This window comes from Myxocyprinus asiaticus, chromosome 17 (genome assembly GCF_019703515.2).
Source record: "Myxocyprinus asiaticus isolate MX2 ecotype Aquarium Trade chromosome 17, UBuf_Myxa_2, whole genome shotgun sequence".
Classification (NCBI taxonomy): Eukaryota; Metazoa; Chordata; class Actinopteri; order Cypriniformes; family Catostomidae; genus Myxocyprinus; species Myxocyprinus asiaticus.
Genome location: NC_059360.1, coordinates 28,300,147 through 28,315,786, shown reverse-complemented (window position 1 = coordinate 28,315,786; position 15,640 = coordinate 28,300,147). Strand labels below are relative to the sequence as shown.

The 15,640-nt window shown below is 39.2% G+C and overlaps 1 protein-coding gene across 1 annotated transcript in view; it reads right to left on the bottom strand.

Annotated features, from left to right (window-relative positions):
• Window positions 1–15,640, bottom strand: part of LOC127455112 (calcipressin-3-like) — a 65,971-nt gene that overhangs the window by 41,985 nt on the left and 8,346 nt on the right. The window lies entirely within an intron of this gene.

Genomic DNA, 15,640 nt, shown 5'->3' with positions numbered 1-15,640 from the left:
GTCAAACATTTTGGGTAGCCTTCCACAAGCTTCTCACAATTAGTTGCTGGAATTTTGGCCCATTCCTCCAGACAGAACTGGTGTAACTGTGTCAGGTTTATAGGCCTCCTTGCTTGCACACGCTTTTTCAGTTCTGCCAACAAATTTTCTAACGGATTGGGGTCAGGGCTTTGTGATGACAACTCTAATACCTTGACTTTGTTGTCTTTAAGCCATTTTGCCATAATTTTGGAGGTATGCTTGGGGTCATTGTCCATTTGGAAGACCCATTTGCGACCAAGCTTTAACTTCCAGACTGATGTCTTGAGATGTTGCTTCAATATATCCACATAAATTTCCTTCCTCATGATGCCATCTATATTGTGAAGTGCACCAGTCCCTCCTGCAGCAAAGCACCCCCACAACATGATGCTGCCACCCCCATGCTTCATGGTTGGGATGGTGTTCTTCTGCTTGCAAGCCTCACCCTTTTTCCTCCAAACAAAATGATGGTCATTATGGTCAAACAGTTCAATTTTTGTTTCATCAAACCAGAGGACATTTCTCCAAAAATAAGATCTTTGTCCCCATGTGCATTTGCAAACTGTAGTCTGGCTTTTTATGGCAGTTTTGGAGCATTGGCTTCTTCCTTGTTGAGCAGCCTTTCAGGTTATGTCGATATAGGACTCGTTTTACTGTAGATATAGATACTTGTCTACCTTTTACCTCCAGCGTCTTCACAAGGTCCTTTGCTGTTGTTCAGGGATTGATTTACACTTTTTGCACCAAAAATCAGAAGCTAATTGTCTAAAGGCTTGACATCATTTTCTGGAATTTTCCAAGCTGCTTAAAGGCACAGTTAACTTAGTGTATGTAAACTTCTGACCCACTTGAATTGTGATATAGTCAATTAAAAGTGAAACAATCTGTCTGTAAAAAATTGTTGGAAAAATTATTTGTGTCATGCACAAAGTAGATGTCCTAAACGACTTGCAAAAACGATAGTTTGCTAATATGAAATCTGTGGAGTGGTTAAAAAAAATGTGTTTTAATGACTTCAACCTAAGTGTATGTAAACTTCTGACTTCAACTGTAAATAGTACCCCCCCCCCCAACATAATGGACATTCAGTGTGTAAAATTAGCAAACATATTTGTAAACAATGATTATATTAAATTCTGTTAACATAAATATATTGACATTTAAAAATTACATTGATTTCCCCAATATATTCCCATAACAGAGTGGCCATTTTATGCCTGACCACATATGACTAACATAATAAAGTTAAACATAAATACACCAGAAGAGTTAGACACTTTAAATAACTCTAACATAATTTTGCTGAATGGCTGATGTCACCTCCAGTGTGTGATGTCATTTCATAACATAGACCTACAATTAAAGGTCAGAGTAGCCTATCATGTCATAAGTCAAAGGACACACAAAAAACCTCCACTATCAGTGTTAAAATGACACATTTACCACAAGTTAATACATGTAAGAATTTAATGTACAAAGAATGTAATACTAAACTTTTATTACAAAAGAAAGAAATAGAAATCTTAGGATTTAGCACTTATGTCAAAGATGTTTGACCTGCATCTCCGGAGACACAATGTAATTATACTAGTGCAATAAATTAAAATGATTTTTTAATTATTTAAATAGTGATTTTTAGGCCCACAGCAGTGTGAAACATTATAAATTGTCTTTATTCTTTTTAACAAGCCTATGAAAATTGTAATCTGGTGAAATTAAGCATTATAAATACCATAATTTGTACTGGGGACTTAAAGGGCATTAGTGAAATCTAATTAGTTGACTTTACTTTGATTTAAGGCAATTGGTTTGCATGCTTTATCTAAGTAAACATATTTATTTGGCTCAAGTAAAGTTATCTTAAATATTTAAGTAAATTTAACTAGTTACAAGTAGACTTAAGTCTGTAACTTAATATCTTTGATTAAAGTATAATTGTTTTTATTTATTATTTATTCATTCTTATTCTTAAGTTAATTCTTAAGTACAGTTATTATATTTCCCCAAGTTACTTTGTCTTGTCCAAGCATACATCATTTAGCAAGGGCTTATGGGTATTCTGCATAACTGCAATTTCATTCTTGATATTTTTGAGATAGTTGCATTTAAAGCCAAAGTTTAAGGAATGTATATATGAGTTAAAATGATGTTTAATTGGGACCACTTGGATGTTTTTATTAATGACAAATTTAGGGTATACAGTGTAATGTTAACTTTATTAAAATTAGTAAGAAGAGTAAATATTATGCTTAAATTAAGTCATTTTTTAGTTTTTATTTTAGATAACTATTAGTATTTATAATAATGACTCATATAGTGAGTTGTGGCTGGGCATGCCTTGGAAATTTAACAAAAATACCAATTTGGGGTTTTACAGGAGAAAGTGTCCAGAAAAGGTTTGTTAAAGTCAAACGGGTGCGAATAAAGTGTGTGATGTAATTTTGTAGGGAGTGAGATAAGAGTTTGTGAGAGTGGGCAGGGGTATGGGTCCAGACGGTCATGAATTTTGTGGTGGCCCAGTTATGTCGCTCCATACCTGGTTTATGGCTGTGTTTAGTACAGCAGTGATGAGGCACGATAAGCCTCATTTGAACCACATTATGCTGTAGTGTTTTGTTATCACAATCCATCCTTCAAACACCCCCAAAACTACTGATATTTCTAAACCGATTTATCTGCCAATATTTGGTTATTTTGAGATCAAATGACTGAGATTGTCAATGGATGGTGCACATGATCTGTTTTCAAATTTTTTTAATGACTTTAGGTAAATATTGTGTAAAATAAGTGTTTTATATAATTTAAATCCAGAAATTTGGAGTAGGCCTACATCTTATCTTCTATTCATAGGTGGAGAGCGTGTAAGGCTGGGCAAGGATAGCCTTCACATGGCCACATGTATGATGTTCATATTAATGCTTATTAGGTATTGATCGGAAATCCATATTGCCACTCTGAGATAACTCTGCTTGTAGCTGCACCAGTAAACTGTCTAGGATCAGTTTCCCCACCTCATTTAAAAACTTTAATTACTAGCAGGAAGGGAAAGCTGACTCTAGATCAGTAGCCATAGCCAAATTCATCTTAAAATGTAAATCATTTGAATCACTATGTGCAAGGAAAATGTCTTTATTTCTGAAAGAATTTAACATTTTAAAACAAATATAAAATAACGTAGTGCAATTCTTACATAAATACTTATTTATTAGATTATGGTAGCATTGAAACAAGTGACATTCCTTTTTAAATGCATCCATTAACATTTAAATCAATAAGCATCGAATCAAACTTGAAATGATCTAGCATGGAGGTGACTGAAAATATATTCATCATCGTTCCTTGAGCTTGTGAAGAACACTCTCTCCACTGGATTTTATCTTAACTACAAAAACTTTAATTAAACTGCATGATATATAGGTGTGGGACCACTTATAACGGCGCATACAGGTCCAAACAGTTCAGTTTTTATTTTTATTTTGATGCATTAGTAAAGAGTGCTTACTACCTATTATTTAATTTGCTGTTATGCTGATAAAATAAATTGTGCATATTTGCTTGCTATAGCTAATATTGAGTTGCTAAAATAATTATTAATATGAGTAGCCTACTGGCATCTGTGTAAATAACAATAATTAACCATTTATTCATCTGGAAGGTTTTGTATGGAGTGTGAACATTTACAGTTGTAGATGCAATTTAATAAAATATTTTTTCTTGAGTGCAGTAGTTAAATTGAGATTTCCGAGGTGGGAAACCTTAAAATCGTATGATTGCTGTTATAACATCCATTAAATTAAAAATATGGGTGTCTATGAAAAGATGGCACTGCAGATGGCAGCTCTCTAGCATTTTTGTTACTTTTGTTTGTTTATCATATTTTTTGTCACTCTTTCCCAATCAGTTTCACCAAGGATGAACTGCTGAATATTCGGCAGAGCATCCCTGATAATTTCTTGCCGGTGTTTTATTATTAAGACGTTTTATTAGACATCTTATTTGGAGGCGCAGCAGCGCTCTACAAGTGATCCAAAAGATGCACGCAAGGGTAGCGAACAGCGTTTTTCATCTGCCGGGCTTCCAGCTGTTCTGAGCAGATCGTGTTGCAGAATCATCAGGGAATGAAAGTTGGTGTACAGATGTAACAGCGTTGAAGATGTGCTGTCCTAATTTAGAAGCGCTCTTCATCAACTGTAAGCCTTTCTACTCACCGTGGGAGTTTTCCTCGTTTATTCTGGTGAGTGTATATATCCTGCCACAAGCATGCGTGAATGCAGCGCTGTAACAGCTGGACCTGGACGAGCTCACAGATACTGTGATATCATACCAGTTACTGTGAGGATATGTGCATTCCTAGTAGGACATTTTTATCATTCAATAATGATAAACCATGGTTTACAGGAAAACTCAGGCAGCTTCGACATGTCAAAGAGGATGCTTACAGAAGTGGGGATAAAATATTGTACAACCGGGCCAGGAACACACTTACTAAGGAAATCAGAGTGGCTAAAAGAAGCTACTCTGAATAGATGAAAAGCCAGTATTCAGCCAACAATCCTGCATCTGTGTGGATAGGCCTAAAAAGCATTACCAAGTATATGACACCTCCCCCTCGCTCTGTAGAGAGTCAAATAATGGCCGATGAACAGAATGTGTTTTACTGCAGTTACTACGGTTCTGGTTTTCAGAGCTCAGCCAGAAGGCAACAGTTCAAAAAGGTAATGGCAGGGTGAGTGGGGTCCAGAGTGATTTTTCCAGCCTTTTTCCTCACTCTGGAAGTGTATAGTTCTTGTAGGGGGGCAGGGGGCAACCAATAATCCTCTAAGCAGTCTGAACTGTCCTTTGTAGTCTTCTGATGTCCGATTTCGTAGCTGAACCAAACCAGACAGTTATTGAAGTGCAGAGGACAAACTCAATGTCTGCGGAGTAGAACTGTAACAGCAGCGCCTGTGGCAGGTTGAACTTCCTCAGCTGGCGAAGGAAGAACAACCTCTGCTGGGCCTTTTTCACAATGGAGTCAATGTGTGTCTCCCACTTCAGGTCCTGTGAAATGGTAGTACCCAGGAACCTGAATGACTCCACTGCTGCCACACTGCTATTTAGAATGGTGAGGGGGGTCATTGTTGGGGTGTTCCTCCTGAAGTCCATAATCATCTCCACCGTTTTGAGCGTGTTCAGCTCAAGGTTGTTTTGACTGCACCAGACAGCCAGCTGTTCAACCTTCCTTCTGTATGCAGACTCATCATCATCTCGGATGAGGCCGATGACAGTGGTGTCGTCTGCAAACTTCAGGAGCTTGACAGAGGGGTCCTTGACGATGCAGTCATTGGTGTAGAGGGAGAAGAGTAGTGGGGAGAGCACACATCCCTGGGGGGCACCAGTGCTGATTGTACAGGTGCTGGAAGTGAGTTTTCCCTGTCTCACAAGCTGCTGCCTGTCCGTCAGAAAGCTGATAATCCACTGACAGATAGACATGGGAACAGAGAGTTGGTGTAATTTATTCTGGAGTATTGCTGGGATGATGGTGTTGAAAGCCAAACTGAAGTCCACAAAAAGGATCCTTGCATATGTCCCTGGTCTGTCCAGATGTTGCAGGATATGATGCAATCCCATGTTGACTGCATCATCCACAGACCTGTTTGCTCGATAAGCAAATTGAAGGGAGGAGGGGGCTTGCAGGAGGTGTTGGTGTGAGATTGGCCTTTCAAATCTGCAGTAGAACACATTCAGGTCGTCAGCCAGTTGTTGGTCCACGACAGGGTTTGGGGTAGGAGTCCTGTAATTTGTGAGTTGTTTCATGCTACTCCAAACTGATGCAGGGTCATTAGCTGAAAACTTGTTTTTAAGCTTCTCAGAGTATCTTCTTTTAGCCACTCTGATTTCCTTGTTCAGTGTGTTCCTGGCCTGATTGTACAAGACTGTATCCCCACCCCTGTAAGCATCCTCTTTGGCCTGACGAAGCTACCCGAGCTCTGCTGTAAACCACGGTTTGTCATTGTTGAACTTTAAATAAGTCCTAGTAGGAATGCACATATCCTCACAGAAACTGATATATGATGTAACAGTATCTATGAGCTCGTCCAGATTGGTGTCTGCAGCCTCAAAAACACTCCAATCCATGCAATCGAAGCAGGCTTGTAGTTCCCGCTGTGCTTCATTGGTCCATCTTTTTACAGTCCTTATTACTGGCTTGGTTGATTTTAATTTCTGCCTGTAGGTTGGAAGATAATGAACCATACAGTGATCAGAGAGTCCCAAAGCTGCTCTAGGGACAGAGCGATATGCATCCTTTATTGATGTGTAGCAAAATCCAGTATGTTCCAGTCTCTGGTGGGGCATGTAATGTGCTGTTTGTATTTGGGCAGTTCACGTGTGAGATTTGCTTTGTTAAAATCCCCAAGAATAATAATAACTGAATCCGGGTATTGTTGTTCTGTGTCTGTGATTTGATCAGTCAGCTGTTGCAGCGCTGTGTTCACACACGCATTTGGCGCGATATACACACTCACCAGAATAAACGAGGAAAACTCCCGCGGCGAGTAGAATGGCTTACAGTTAATAAAGAGTGCTTCCAAATTAGGACAGCACATCCTCTTTAATGCTGTTACATCTGTACACCAACTTTCATTGATGTAAAAGCATGTTCCACCGCCTCTCGTTTTCCCCATTAACTCAGATGTAACGCGCTGTCCGGAATGGCTTCACTCAGCCAGGTTTCTGTGAAGCACAAGGCAGCAGAGTTTAAAAAGTCCTTGTTTGTGTGGGTGAGATGTAGTTCGTCCATTTTGTTAGGAAGAGAGCGGAGATTCACTAGATGAATACTCGGCAGCACTGTTCGAAAGCTGCGCCGACCGAGCCTGACCAGCGTGCCTGCTCGTCTCCCTCGCCTGCTCATAGCGCGTTTAAACAACACAGCTGCGCCTCCGACTAAATTGTCCAGCAAAACATCTGAATATTCAAAAACCGGGAAAAGGTTGTCTGGTATATGCTGCCGAATGTTCAGCAGTTCGTCCCTGGTAAAACTGACTGGAAAAATATTACTAAACACAGGACAAACAAACAAAAACAACAAAAGAACTGAAGAGCTACACACCGTGGCGGCCATCCACAGCGCCATCTTGTATCATTCATTATGATCTGTGAGAAGGATGTGTGCCGGGTCTTTCGGAAACAAAAGACTAGGAAAGCTGCAGGCCCAGACGGTGTTTCACCTGCCTGACAGAATGTCTGCTCTGACCAACTGGCCCCCATCTTCACACAGATCTTCAATAGATCACTGGAGCAGTGTGAAGTTCCCTGCTGTTTCCCTGCTCCACCATCATTCCGGTCCCCAAAAAAAACCCAAAATTGACTAAATGACTACAGACCTGTCACTCTCACATCTGTGGTCATGAAGTCGTTTGAGAGACTGTAAATGACCATCTATCAGCACGCCTGTGATTCGGCCTTAAGCACGAGGCCACATGTAATCACAGCCATGCTGACAGATGGACAATACAGCATGATTGCGAGTGTGATATTGCTTTTATACAACAGTTCAACAAACAAGTAAATAAATAAGCAGGGAAAAACGAAAGAATGTCTAAAAAAAAAAAAATGCTTGTGTGGAGTGGAACTACTTTATTACACCACAGGATCTGCCATTGCTAGTTCGAAAGATGCGCCCAAGCCTCCGTTACTAATTCGAAAACCACACTTTAGAACTAGTAACGACAGCTTGGGCTGTTTCTAACAAGTTATTGGAGAAACAAGGACGTGTGTGTGTATGAGAGAGAAGGACGGAGAGAGAGAGAGAGAGAGAGACTGATTACCAGCGTCTGTTGCAGTGATGAACAGTAATGCTGCAGCTGTTAGTTTAATTCTATTCCTTTATGTCTTCTAACTCGGAAACTTGTATCAGGTAGGCACCCTGAGCATGTTTGATTACTCTGTCTGTTGCGACTCACAGCTGTGATTGGAAATAATGCTGTTTGAATCTGTTTAACTATTTCTCAGCTATAGTTCAGTAGTAATCCAAGCGATCATGGAGTGAGAGACGATCTGGATGACTTCAAAATAAATTTGTGCACTGACCGACAACACACAGTTTGTCAAGGTCAGCTCAACTCACTCATAGCACATACAAGACAGTCTTTTATTGTCACCTGCTGGATCAAATCCTTATTATTGCAGGGATGAATGAAAATTCACACATCTGCACTGCTCTTACACATTAGTTTGGATCAACACAAACACAAGCGGAGTGATACAAACAGTTAAGTATCCCAGTGCTTATGGTGTGAGCCATCAGCACTCTTGAAATGCCTCTCGTCCAATCAGATTTGAGGATTGGAACTAACGGTTGTATAATAATATATATCAGCATTGTATTGGCCATATGCCTCCCTGCTCTCTAGATATCAGTATCAATTATTCTATCTATTCTAACTATAATTTTTTGGGGCATATTTGCCCCATGCTCCACTTAATTTCTGACCCTGCTGGAGACACTGCACCATCATGACTTACAAATGTGTATGTGTAAAGACTGCCAGTCTAACTCACTCATGTGCTGCTGTACCAGCCCTTGGCACCACTGCAGCCATCACAAATTAGGGCAAGCTATTTATATCACAGAGAGGAGAATGAGAGAGAGACTCAGAAAGATTCAGAGAGAGTGAGACTCAGAAAGATTCAGAGAGAGAGAGAGAGTGAGATAGAGAGAGAGAGAGAGAGAGAGAGAGAGAGAGAGTTCAGGTGCAGAAGAGTGCAGGCACTAGGAGGAGCAGAAGGTGGTGCAGCAGATATGGGTTGCAGGAGTGAAAGAGAGAAAAAGAAGAAAGCAGTAATTCACATAGTTAAAGGGAACATTCATCCAAAAATGAAAACTTGATAATTTGTTCACACGCTCATGTTTTTCCAAACCCGTATGACTTTATAACCTCCGTGGAACACAAAAGGAGACGAGACTAACATAACATACTGCCTAACATTTTCGATTGTGTTCCATTGAAGATTGAAAGTCATATGGGTTAGGAACAACATGGAGGTGAGCAGAGGCGGATGTAGGGTCATTAAATATTCTGTGGATACGTATGCACAAGCAAGAGTGCTGTTTTGTCTTTTGGTATATTTGTTTTATACAACCATAAAAGTACTCTTGCTCGTGTAATATTGTGTTAAGGTTTGGTACTTACTGCATCTGGATGGACCAACTCACTTTCTAATATCTCACAAAGACAAGCATTTTGACTGTTCAGACTGTATTGACACAGCCCACATGTATCGTACGATACATAAATACATAACTGGTAGTGTGATTAAAACCAAGCAATACAACATTGAGAGCTGCGAAACAGTCTCCTCCCCGGAGAGGTGGCGCTGAATGCTCACAGGAAAACGGAGCAACTAGTCTACATAGGCGAGTTGAGAGCTAAGACCGATGCCAAATGGCAAATAGATTGTAGCGTTACAGCTTGCTGAATTTTCCAAACAACGGTTTCATGTCCCGGTGCTACAGTACATCAAACATGTCATTTTATTTCCGACATCACAATGCAAATCTGTGGATTTGTGAGGCAGGAAGAGCAGTAACATTGTAGCACTTAACAGCCAACCTCTCCCAACATGATTACATGCACAGCAAGACCCTCATAACAATGAAAAACCAGCTTTAAAAAAAAAAAAAAAAGACAATGTAAGAAACCCACGATTACATGAGACTTATTATTCTCTGCTTTCGAAATGTAAAAAGGTATGAGGACAACACTTGTGCACATTGGATAAGCCAGTAAGAACGCTCGTAAAGTTTACATGCAAAGTGAAACCCGGGGAAAAGGGCAACATCATTTTTGCTCAAACTGCTAAATATTATTGGATTATGTACATACATCGTAAACCAGAGGTCAGGTTCCACTCAAGGTTTCTTTTTCTCCACTAACTAACATTGAAAGGAGTTTTTTTTTTCCTTGCCACGATCACCTTTAGCTTGCTCACTGGGGGCTTTAAGACTTTAAGGCATGATCTTCTATAAAGCTGCTTTGAAATGATTTGTATTGTAAAAAAGTGCTATACTGTATGTTTCTACTGATCAATGAGTCAGATCTACAGTATTGCAGTTTCAACATCTTTCCTTCTAAAACCTGTTTACACACAACACCATAAATGTCACCTATGTGAGCCACATTCTGTCCTGAATAAAAACAGTATTCTTGTCCTCTTCTTAAATCCGTCTCATCAATGGGTCAGCAGCAGCACGGACTGCTCAACACAGCACTAAAATAAGCAATGCAGTATATCTATTTATGAACACCTTATTATATAATACCTAATATGCTGATGTATCATTTAAAGTCATGCTGGGAAAATTGGCAGTGGTTTCAGTCCTGTATCTGACATCAAATCATTTTCATCATAGAGTTTTAAATGGGTCATATCATAAATGTGTTAATAATTTTTTAAAGTATGTTTTTAATGTTCTTTGTCAGAGAGCGAGACAAAGAGACCCAAGAGCAGAGGAACAGTTCAAATGTTTTATTAACAATAAATAGTAACCTTCACTGTGCTGGTGAAGACTGAGGATCCCGGCACCGGCTGCAGTTGCGTGGAGGGGTTTGAGGATGCGTGCGCGCCGTGGCTGCGCAATGGGAAAATCCGTGAAGAGTGTGTTCGTAGGCAAGTGTGCATGTTGTGGAAGTCAGGAGCAGATTCGTAGGAATCCTCCGCTGAAGCGTAGTGATGTGCAGAGAACAACGCCCAGCAGACTGGAAGGCAATCAATCTCCTGACACGTGGGCAGAGACAAGGAGTCCTCTGTTGAAGACTCATGAGTGCAGAGAACAAGTGAACAGCAAACAGAAAAGGAATTAATAATTCTGTGGATGCAAGGCATAGATCTAGTAGGATCGGAGACGAATAATAAAATATAATCTGCATAAAGCAAAAGCTTATGCGCCACACCTCCTGCCACCACCCCTGGAAATCATTCTCCTTTCTTATCGCGGCTGCTAATGGTTCCAGAGCAAGATAGAACAATAATGGGGAAAGAGGGCAACCCTGCTGAGTGCCCCTATCCAGAGCAAAATAATCTGAAATTAATCCATTTGTTTGTACCACCGCTACCGGATGTCTATAAAGTAACTTAATCCATCCAATAAAAGTATTCCCAAACCCATATATTTCCAAAATCTTAAAACTGACCACATGATATTAATGAAACACTTAATGTTATCAGAGGAGCTACGGCCCCGAATAAACCCCACCTGATCTTTATGCATAAGAGATGTCATAACAGTCTAGCTGGATCAGGGAAATTGGACGGTAACTCTTACACTCACTTTGATCTTTGTCCTTTTTAAGAATCAGACTGATCCGGGCTTGCGTCATGGTTGGCGGAAGCTTTCCATTCTTTAATGATTCTGTTAGTGCCTGACCGAAATATCGGCCAATATTAGCCTTTCACCGATATATCGGTATCGACGTATATTTTACCGATATGAAAACTTTTTTTCAGAACATATAATGCAGAAAACAATGCTTTAGAATTGGTGTCATAGCGTAGTTTGTCCAGCAGAGCGCGCTCCATCTCCATTGTTTACAGAGCTGTCTCTGATCTGACGGTGGCTCTGCAGACAGGGCGGAGTTCAGCGGTGTCATCACGGTAAGTTGTTAACTAGTTTGTGAAATTCATACTGGAAACTTAATAAACAATGACCCCATCATTTTCCTTTTTCAATATAACTAATATAATGTTAACCTTGTCCCTGACAACCATGTCACTCATGTCTGTTTGCTGTTAGCCAGCTATAGTTTGTCAGTGCAGTCAGTAAAGTAGCAGATTGAAAGGTAAATATCAGAGCATCTTTTTGCAGCTCAGCAGACAACGGTGCAGTGGTGGATTGTGTCTGTTGAGTGTTGATTTCATGCTATGTTATTACCTAGTTGGTGAGACACAATGCTGGAAAGTAAAATAAACAATGTCCATCTTTTACTCTCCATGACAACGAGCTTATAGCTAACTAGCTAACCACGTAGCTACATTCATTGTTGTCAGCTGAGTGGAAGCTAATGAGTAAACATGTATTCACCAAACTGTTTTGTTCAGGATTCACAGTTTGGTACCCCCTTCAACTGAACAATTCCAGTCGCTGCATTTATAAAATGTAATATTTAAAAGTCTGGTTTTCCACAGTTGAAAGTTTCCCCTGAACTTGCATAGCAGAATACGGTGTAACATCGCTGCCGCTGTTTATCTCTTGACTCTGCAGTATTAATATAGTCAGCATTTGACTGATACTAAACAGTAATACTGATGTCTATTTAGCTATTTATTTTATATTATTTATTCTTTATTTTAATGGTCAGCATTTGACTGATACTAAATAGTAATACTGATGTTTATTTAGCTATTTGTTTTATTTTTATTTATTCTTTATTTTAATGGTCAGCATTTGACTGATACTAAACAGTAATACTGATGTTTATTTAGCTATTTGTTTTATTTTTGTTTATTCTTTATTTTAATGGTCAGCATTTGACTGAACCTAAACAGTAATACTGATGTTTATTTAGCTGTTTATTTTATTTATTTTTATTTATTCTTTATTTTAATGGTCAGCATTTGACTGTATAATCCCTACCAGATGGGTTCAAAAGTCTCCAAATATATATAAGACCAAGATTTTTACACATCTTGTGAAGCGTCAATGTTGCTCTAGGGGGCTTGCACACTTTTGCTTCACTATGATCAAGGACTGAGTCCATCAAAAGATTAAAGTCTCCTCCCAATATTATATCATGAGGGTTGCCAGCAGCTTGCAACATCCCTTCAAGATCTATAAAAAAGCCCTGATCATTAACGTTAGGTGCGTAAATATTAGCCAAAATAAGACTTTGCCCCTGAATTTCTGCTAAACAATAATGACTCTTCCTAATTTATCTTTAATCTGTTTGATACATTTGAATTGTAGATGCTTACTTATCAGTGTAATGACTCCCTTGCTCTTACTTAAGCCTGCACTAAAGAAAACATGACCACCCCATATCTTCCCAAATTTTTCAGCTTCCTGCGGGGAAAGATGCGTTTCTTGAAGAAACACTATATCATATTTCTTACGCTTCTTTTTATGGGGTGCCCCAACCCATTCACTTTCCGCGTGGAGAGAGACAATCCACTCATATTAACATTTGACATATGAAAAAAAATAGATTGTGTGTCAAAAACAAAATTATAAAGACCACATTCCAACAACAGTGCAACAATCAAACCCCGAACTTCCCCCAGAACCAAACAAACAGAAAAAAAAACCGTGTGCATTAACCCCGCGCACGACAGCGCCAACTGGCGTCCATCCCTCTAAACTCAAACAGTCCATGTACGCCTATGAGAGCCCCCGTGACAACTTTGCCATCGGATTGCTCAAGTCCGGTATTTCTATACAAATTTTGTGAGACAGAATTACACAAAAGATAATCTATAAAACAAACTCCCACCAATAGGCAGAATAAACACAAAGAACGTGTAGATTCATCCACTTAACTGTCCCGAAGGTGTGTTACTCCACAAAACAAACTCCAGCCGCTAGGCGGAACCAGCACAAAAAAAAAAAAGAAAAAGGCACTCAGTTTCCTCGAACAGTCAAGTGAATGTTCAGTGAGTCGGTCCACTCGGCTGCAAAGTGAGTACCACAAAATAACTTACTCACTCCATTGACTTTATGAAAGACATCAATTTCTGTGGGCATGTGAATGTTTTATGGCCATCCTTAGCATCTATTCTCAATTTTGCTGGGAACATCAGTGCAAAAGCTATCTTCTGTTGATGTAAGAGTTTCTTGTACTCCTTGAATCGATCACGTTTCTCTCTTGTCAAATTCGCAAAGTCTGGGAACAAGAAAATGCTATGGTTCTTCCAAAAAAAGCCTTCCTTTACTCCTTGCTTCATGTAACACAAGATTTTTATCGGATGATCTCAGAAATTTGGCCAGAATTGATCGGGGCCTGTCTCCCTCAGAGGATCGCCGAGCCGGAACCCTGTGAGCTCGCTCGATTTCCAGATTATGGCCTGTTATGTCAAGCAGATTCGGAAAGAGCCCGTCCAGGAATTTCACCATATCCTGACCCTCTTCGGCCTCAGGAATTCTGACGATTCGGATGCTATTCTGCCGGCTATGGTTCTCCATGTCCTCCAACTTCTCCCAGACACACTCCAAATCCACCTTGGTCGCTAACAGATTAGCAGATAATTCCCTCTCGGATGACTCCAGATAATTGATCCGTTTCTCGACATCCCCGACTCTTGTGACCACCTCAGAGAATTTTGTATCCATGGCAGTGATCGAACGACGTATTAAAGCAAGATCATCCAAGTCAGCAACAACCTTCGTCAGCATCGCCGGCATGTTCCACATCTCCCGCTGAATTTCCCTCATTTCTCCGACCAAATCGGCTTCTGGGCCCGCGGCCTTATCGGGGGTGTCAGCTTGAGCACTTAAGTGTCTTTTAATGTCTCCAGAGTCCGAGGATTTTGAATTCTTTGACATATTGTCCTCCTGGAACAGTTATGGAACTGTGTATCGAATCTCACCGGTTTATGTCATTGATAGTGTTAAAACTAGCAAAGTGTGCAGAGCTCACCGTTCACACGTCCAAACCTCACATGGCGACATGTGACTCCCCCTCTTAATGTTGCCTTTATGTCCTTTTTGGAGCTTAGAAATGTTGTCACCATTCACTTGCATTGTATGGACAAACAGACATCATAACCCCATGAAAATATTTTGGTTTGTGTTGTGGCAGAAAGAAAATCATACAAGTTTGAGACAACATAAGGGTAAGGAAATGATAAGAGAATTATACATTTTTGGGTGAACTATTCCTTTAAGTCAACTGGTTATTTCAGACAGTTCATGTAAATTAACCGGTTAAAACAAACAATTCCTTTATAATTAGTGCTGGGAACTCCGATTGATTTTAGTGAGTCAGTTTTTTTTTGTTTTTTTGAAGCAAAATATTGCTGCTGTTTGTCACTATATTTAATTATATTTTAGTTACATAAAATAAGGTGTTTTCTAGTTTATGAGAGTATATTAAGTATAAACTGATGTTCAATGTAATGTTGTCACCCTATTTTTTTTTAACGCTTATGAAAATTAACTAGTTTTACTATAGTAATATTGTAATAACCATGACTGTAGTAAACATGTTTTTTTTTTTTTTTTTGGGCAGAAACCAGGTGGTTTTGATACAATTAACCATGGTTTTACTACAGAAATAATGCAGTATCCATATAGTAACCATCCATAAGGTTTAACTATAGTAATATAGTTATCATGACTTTAGTATCCATGGTTAATTTTGTGGATACTATGGTTTTACTACAAATACCATGGTAAACTATAATTCCTGTAGAAAAACCATGGTTAATTTTCATAAGGGAATGTGACCTTAATTAAATATATAACTATCAGGTGAAATTATTGAATTTTGCAAATCACATCTGAATGCAGAATTAAATAATATCCTATTGTTATATCTAAAAGTACTTTCTTAATACTCATTAAATAGCTTAAATTCTGTTTGCTATTATTGTTAGTAGCTTGTAGTGTAGCTAACAACCTTTTTAAAAGAGTATATAGACTTTAGTT